Here is a 7,500-nt window from a genome sequence, read left to right on the forward strand (position 1 = left end):
AAAATGTAAGGAAAGTACCTTTCTACATTTTTTGTTTTTCGATAGAAAAACGTGCTATTGTGAGAACAGGTATAAGGGTTAACGTCCACTACTTCAACCAAACAATTAATACTGGTTAATATGTTTGCATTGTAGAAATAAGAAAGATTAAACTAACTTGAATCTAAAAACTGCACCTTTAGAATACAAATTTTCGAATTCTTCTTGTTACCGACTTTACAGATTTGTTAAATTTCAATCTATTGCCTAATCACATGTATATTGCTTGATTAATCCCATGAACAAAGTTGCAAATGTGCTAACAAACTGGTTATTATCCTACTTTTAAAGTATGTCCACAGCAAATAAACAAAAACATGCGTGTCAATATGAAAATCTCAAAATGAAAATGTCAGGAAATCCCCTTGTTTAATATTTTTAGCTTTGAAGGCCACATAATGATTTGCCTATTTTTTTCCTAATGTATCATCATGTAGAAAAAGTCCCTGGCTACAATTTGACTTCAAAAAAAATCCCTAACCCAGCACCCCTAATTTTTTTATAAATTTTTAAATTAAAAAAAGTCAGGAGATTCCTTAAAATTTATACCGTCATAACTATGCAGGGATTAGGTCAATTAGCGCGAAAATGAATGTGCAGACAGATGGTTGGCCTCCAATATTTGTGTTTCAGTTTCTTTTAATTACGTTAAAACAGGAGGTAATTATCCAGAGTTAAAGTTGTAGTCCTATTTTTAAGCTCTTTGTGTCTGCTCTATAGTGGAAAAAGGCAAACCTTTAGAACTTAGTAAATTTTGAAGCAAATCGGTTAAAACTTCACAAAGACAATATAAGCGTTTTGTACTATCTTAAACAAGAAACTGTTTGTTCTAGGATGGCGCATGCGCAAAGTTATTAACGTTTGAAATCCGATATCATAATAGGTCATAACTATGCAGAATTAATGTCAATTGTCTCGACATTTAACGTGCGCTCAAATAAATGGCCTCTAATCTTTGTGTTCAAATTTCGTTCAATCACGTTAATAAATTCGTAGGAAGATATTGCCAGTTAAAGTATTAACCTCGTTTTAAAGCTATGACTTTTGGCGGCCGCCATTTTGAAAAAAAAATGAAACGATAACTTTGCGTGCTTTTAACCGATTCCCCCTATATTTCACACAAAAGACACACGTAATGCGAACTCACTTAAGCAACAAACTGCGTCACCAAAGATAGTGCATGCGCACGTCATAACTATGCATTGAACATTATTTTTTCTACATGTATATATTTTTATTTTTTAGTTTTAATTTTTATATCTATATTTTTATTCTAAGCGCACTGATCATTGTTATGGATAGATGCGCTATATAAGATGCATTATTATTATTACTATTATTATTATTATTATTATTATTATTATTACAGCAAAAAAAGACAGTTGTTGCTACCAATGCTTACCCATCCATCAGAGATAAAAACAGTCACTCCCTCTCTTCACAGAAGGCGGTTAACTTGTCGCAAGAGTGTTAAATGTCTCGTCGCTCTTGCCCATGGCATTGTGACATTTTTCTTTGTTCTTCCACATTTTACGCCATCCGTGATGCAGCCCTTGTCTTCCTTATCGTCTGGCCCTTTCAGCTGCCAAGACCAATAAGCCAGCTGGCCTTTGTGTCCAACCCCCAGAAGCTATGGTGGTCGAGCAGCTTTGGGTTAGAGGATGTAATCCAGCTTCAACCCGGGCTCTCTCATTCATCCTTTACCACACGGAAACTGAAAGAAGAAGAAACCTTGCTTTGGTTAAAGTGCTACTAAAACAAAAAAATTAATATAGGATTTCAAAACTACGTTAGCTCAACACTAAGTGACCCACCTGATACCTGTTTATTTTAACTGGAATTTCCTATTTAATAGGGACCATTCCTCAAGCCTCAATTTTGGGCCGATACCTTTTGTAATTTATGTCAACGATGCTCAATTTATATCACAATTCATGTTGTGTTAAACGCTGATGACATGAATATTTTAGTTTCCCATAATAATGTTAACTCCTTAATATCTGTGGCGAGGAAAGAACTTCATGCTCTCTGGGACTGGATGTTAACAAACAGGCCAGGGTTGCTGGAAGCATGGTTAGCGCTAACCAGTGTTAAATACCATGTTGTTGAATTTGTTTCTGGTAATCCCTGGTTCAACTTCTCAGCTGCACTAGTAATGGCTAACTAGGTTGCCTCTAGCCAGTCCAGATTCTTTACGGTTGTTGTTAAATGTTCTGTCGTGATTGTATTTCATTGGCCCTGAAAAGCCCCTATGGGGAGTTGTCAATTAAGTATGTATTGTATTGTTGCCTTAAATCTATTCAATGGTGGCGTTAATATTGACCTTAATTGTACATCTATAAATATAAACTACCAAACTAAATATTTGGGGGTACTTATTGACCAAGACTTGCAGTGGAATTCTCATTTTAACTACATTTCACGGAAAGTTATTAAATGTGTTGGCATTATTTACAAAGTTCGTTCCTATCTTACCATGAAAATTTAAAATTGTTTATATTATAGTTTAATTTATTCACGTCTCTCGTACTGCACTGTCTCATGGGCAAGTACCTACCCGACTATATTAAATTTTTTACTACTGCTACAGGAAAGAGTACTAAGGATTATAATAAATTTAGGCTGGCGAAATCACTGCAGACCCCAGTTTACTACATTAAGTATACTGGACATATTTCAAATTACTAAATTACAAATGGGTGATATTGTATAAAAACATTAAAATAACTTGCTTCCTGATAGTTATGACTCCTATTTCACGAACATCAGAGAGGCCCTCCAAATATTGTACACGTTAAAGATCCAAACAAAATCTGTTTATACCTCGGCCAAGAACTAATTATGGCAAATTCAGTTTGCCGCAGCCGATAATTGGAATAAAATACCTTTACATATAAAAAATGCTTCCTTTCTCCAAAGCTCTAGTTTGAGCTTAAAGATATCTGCTTACAGCCGAATCCCGAGAATGACTTCCTGTTTAGTTGTAGTTGCACCGGCCCGTGTCATGGCTTTGCTTTGTTTCGTTTGTTTTGTTTGCTTACTTTCTACCTCAAACTTATTAATTAACCTAATTATAGTCTATTTAACAATTAGACCTCAATTAGCCCTTGCGGGCTACGGGTCAATAGCTCATGAGGCGGAGACGAATGGGCTATTGACCCGTGACCCTTGAGGGCGAAGAGTCTAATTGCTTTTGTATCATCCAACAGAAAAGGTTGGACAGAAAAGGCAAATGACTAATAGTCCTCTAGTAGCGTAGCCATGTCACTCGTCGGAATTTACCCTGGCAGAGCCTCTGATGAGGGTAGGATAGGTGTGTTGAAGGGGAGGGGGGCGGAGGTTGATGGGGCTTACTGGAATCCCTCTTCTGCATAATTAGTGGGTGGTCAAGAGTGGGCCGGTAGCTCTGGGACTTCTGACAAGAATGTGTTCAAATTGTCACTAGCTATGATGACAGTTTACAATGTAACAGAAATTGATATTTTTGCTTCTTTACAAAATAGTGTGTTCCATACCTCATTCCCAGGGTCCCTCTTTTTCTCTAACCATGGAGAAGAGAAGAGGAGAGGTCCTGAGAACGAGGTTGCAAGAAAACTTGATTATTAAATTAACCGGATGGTTGAAGTACAGATGTGTGTAAGTCAAATTCCATCGAATGCTATATGCTTAAACCAACATGATACTCTGTGCCTCGCCAAATTTGCTGCTTGCTATTGTAAGGCCCATAAAAAAAGATGACAAGAAAAATCCGGTTCTCAACCACAAGTTCTTACTGACAGTGTGGTTTCAAGAATTACTGTAACAGCATTTGTCCATGAGCAAAGACGCTAAAAATGGCAGATTGGTACCACCTGAGGTAGCAAAGGTTATCATACGTCAAATTAAATCTTATACATGTAATAAGTAGATCCCAAAATTGTATGATAGCAAGTCTGTAGCGGTAGCTTAAGGATGTCACGTGACCTTGCTCTGTATACAAGAGAATAAATGAGAACTATTTTTGTTGTCATTAGGACATCCTATTTTTTCTTGACCACAGACTTGTCGTTTTGTGAGCAAGCTAAAATATAATTGAAACGAAAGACATAGAGCAATATAAGTATTTCTTTTGTGATTGCAATAATCCACTTGCCTTGTTAGTGCGGTAAAATCATGGTTCACTAGATCAAAAGATCATAAATATTTAACACATTTTATGCAGAAAGATGTCTGAAGCAAAGAAAGGGGACTCAAACACATGTGTTAACAGTTGTGTACTTTATAAAATTAATTTCTAGTCTGTGGTAAATGCTACACAAGATGAACAAGCTGTTTGTCCTGTGCCTTCTTTGCCCATTACACTCCCCTTCCACCTCCAGGTTTAAATATAAAAAAGGGGGAAGGGTGTACCCTTACTGTCCTTGGAATAAAGACTACACTGAATTTCATAAAATGGTGACAGGAAATAATTCAAGATAACATGCAGGTATTCGACTGTAAAATTAATGGTGTTACGCAATAGAAGACTGGCACTAGGGTAGCTGCCAATTGTTGTTTCATGTTTACAGTTCCCCTAGAATTCTATTACTATTTAAACCAGTTCAGTGGTCCTCTGATCTGGAGATGTATGAGGACTCAGAAATTCCAGAGAAGTGTGCAAGAAGGGAAAAATAATTATTGCTTGATTCACTGAAGCAACGATGACACAGCACTAACGAGTCCGAATTCTGTAGAATTGTGGCGAACACTATAACGGGCCGCACAAATTAGTCATCATGAAAAAGTTCAGCACATTCAAGTTAATTCACTGGATGAAGTTCCTGAAGTCTATTACCACAGAAAGTGTCTAAGCATTTTCACTATGAAAAAAAAATCTGAAAAAAATCCTTTCTGATGAAAAGCAGGAGCAGCCTGGGTATGAAGTGGACTGCAGAAGGTGAACGAAGAGCATCTAGGTGAGGTATGCCAAGTACGCCCAGGGTGTTTGGAAAGGTCTGCATATTCTGTGAAAAGAAAGACCAAATTCAAAAGAGGAACATTAGGGCAAAAGAGATCTCAAGACAAGGTAGAAAGCTAGGAACAGATATATCAGTAAGAAATGAGGCAGAGATTAAGATGGATTCACATGTTCTAGCTCTTCTTTCCCATGAATTAGTAGCGGCCGAGGCTCATTACCACTGCTCCTGTTATCGTCAGTACGCAAACATCATTAACACCAGCACTAAAAGTTCCAAGAAGGATGAAAATGCAGGCGATAAGTATTATGCTAACAATGAGACAGAGGCATTGGTCAAGTTGTTCGACTATATCAGAAATGATATTTTGCTTATAAGAGCACTGTAGAACTCTCAAAACCTAACGAGAAAATTAAAGGGATTCACGTTACACTCAGTCTGTGGAAAAGACAATGCCATCAACAAGCAAACATCTCAAGCGAAAGTTGGAAAACGAGTTTAAAGACACATTACAAATGATTCAGATGGATTCCAACATCATGTTGTTGTTTATCCAGATGGCCTTACAAGAGACGAGCTTGCCCTGATTTGCTTTCAACTCGAGAAGGAGGTTAACTTACTAAGGTGTTGTACTAAGCAGGTGGGTGTTTCAGAGGCTATAAACGTAGCAACACAGCTTGGACGATCACTGAAAAACCACTTCAGTGAAAAGCACAAATGGCTCCTGAAGTTCCTCATGAGATCGTTGACACGTTCCTACATCATCATTCCTTTTATTGGCAGTGACTCAGCTCTAATGGAAAGGATGAAATGGCTCAAGGGCTCTGTTACTCAAGACCTGGTGTTTGCTATAGGGCGAGTTTCAACCGAGTGGCGTAAAACCAAAAGCAAAGTAATCACTTTGGCCAATCAAAAAGGACGGAGACAATCCAGTAAACCAATCAAAACTTGAAGTAATTACATGTAGCCGACACAAAGCGTGGGAAAATGTTCATGCGCAAGTTACGATTGGTTTTGGTTTCACTTCTGATTGGTTGAAAAAATGGCACGAGAACTTTGAACCAATCACTGAGTGAAGTAATGCAAAACCAAAGCAATTCGCAAATTACTTTCGACACTCAACTGAAAACCGCTCTAACAAGAGGCCGTTCTAATATAAGCCAAAGAAACATATCCTTCTCCCCACAGCAGTGAAGTCACTCACTGGGAATTTGGTATCGTCAAGAGTAATGTTCACTTGTTTACTTACCCATGGTAAATGCTCCAGCAACAAGCATGTTGACAATGAATGCATTGCAGTCCTCAATCAATCTCTTCGCATTACACAAAGCCTCCAAGTTCCAAGCATAACTTGTTTTTTTGCGTGAGCGATATACTCCTACTCTTATGTCAATTATCAGGAAGAGGTTTTAAGAGGCTGAACTCAGATTTATGTTATAGAGTCAGGTGTCCTGGCTAAAGGGTCGGTTCCTACATTAATTGAGGGTCGTGGCAACAGAGCCGTGTACTTTCACAAATTCTCCTATGAAGCAATTCAGACGTGGGGCATAGGCAGGATTTCAGCAGTGGATTAATAGCAATCATCTTCAAAATGCTGCACAAATCAACAAGTTGAATGCTTTAGCGGACATAGCTGGAATGATGACAAAATTACAGAAATCAAGACTCGATCACATTCTTCACTGCCATGCATTCAAGGTTCTGTTCGACCTATGCAAGAAATACAAGGAACACCTGAGTAAAACAAGCGTTCTGGGTGCCATATGTCGACATGGTAGAGCTAATGTTACACATGATTCATGCGTCTAGGGAAGGCAACTGGAGTCTGCACCTTGCTTGTATACACGTCAAAATTAAAGTTACCATCATGACGGTGTTTAGTGTATGACAACACTAATTACGCAAGGTATATGTCTATCTACAGTGCATGACCAGCATGCCAGATGAGCAACCCAAAGTTCTTGCATTTATGGAAACAGGTGGACTTTCAGTTCAGATGAACACCGACAATGCCTTTGGTCGAGTACCAGTCGGTAAGACCACAGAGGAAACCAACCATTAATGAGGAAACCAAGATGGCTGGGAAGACAAGGGGATTTAGCTTGAAGCCCGGTGCGCTCTAACAATATTACATAACAGCAGAGTTCAGGACATTGTTTCTGAGAGAGATGCATGAAATGGTAGGCTATGGGCAATGCAATAATGGTCATTCTGATCTTCAGAAATCTGGATGTGAAAAGATGGTCGACCAGATGAGCTTTGGTCAAATTTCAGATGCTGCTCTGTCAGGAGTTTTACAAGAGAGAGGAAGCAGCAGAAGCATAGATGTAGTGTTTGATGTCTACAATGAGATATCTATCAGGTCTGCAGAGCGACCACAAACAGTGCAAGAAGAATCGGTCACATACAAGAATCTCACCGCTGGGCAAAAGATAAAACAGTTTAGGAGCCATGATTAAAAATCTTGGAAAGCAGTTGTCCGTTGCAGAGGAGCTGTATTTCCAGCTTGAGTTGTTCATGTGTGCTA

The 7,500-nt window shown here is 38.4% G+C and overlaps 1 protein-coding gene across 2 annotated transcripts in view; it reads right to left on the minus strand.

Annotated features, from left to right (window-relative positions):
* The window catches only part of LOC138045367 (uncharacterized), a 22,054-nt gene that overhangs the window by 8,272 nt on the left and 6,282 nt on the right, over positions 1–7,500 (minus strand). Inside the window, exon 3 of one of the 2 annotated variants that reach the window (XM_068891834.1) lies at positions 1,442–1,753. The gene's annotated coding sequence lies outside the window, so the exon portion shown is untranslated. The remainder of the gene's footprint in view (positions 1–1,441; positions 1,754–7,500) is intronic. The other variant, XM_068891835.1, reaches the window with a different exon arrangement.

The sequence above is a fragment of the Montipora capricornis genome, chromosome 4, assembly GCF_036669925.1.
Source record: "Montipora capricornis isolate CH-2021 chromosome 4, ASM3666992v2, whole genome shotgun sequence".
Taxonomy (NCBI): domain Eukaryota; kingdom Metazoa; phylum Cnidaria; class Anthozoa; order Scleractinia; family Acroporidae; genus Montipora; species Montipora capricornis.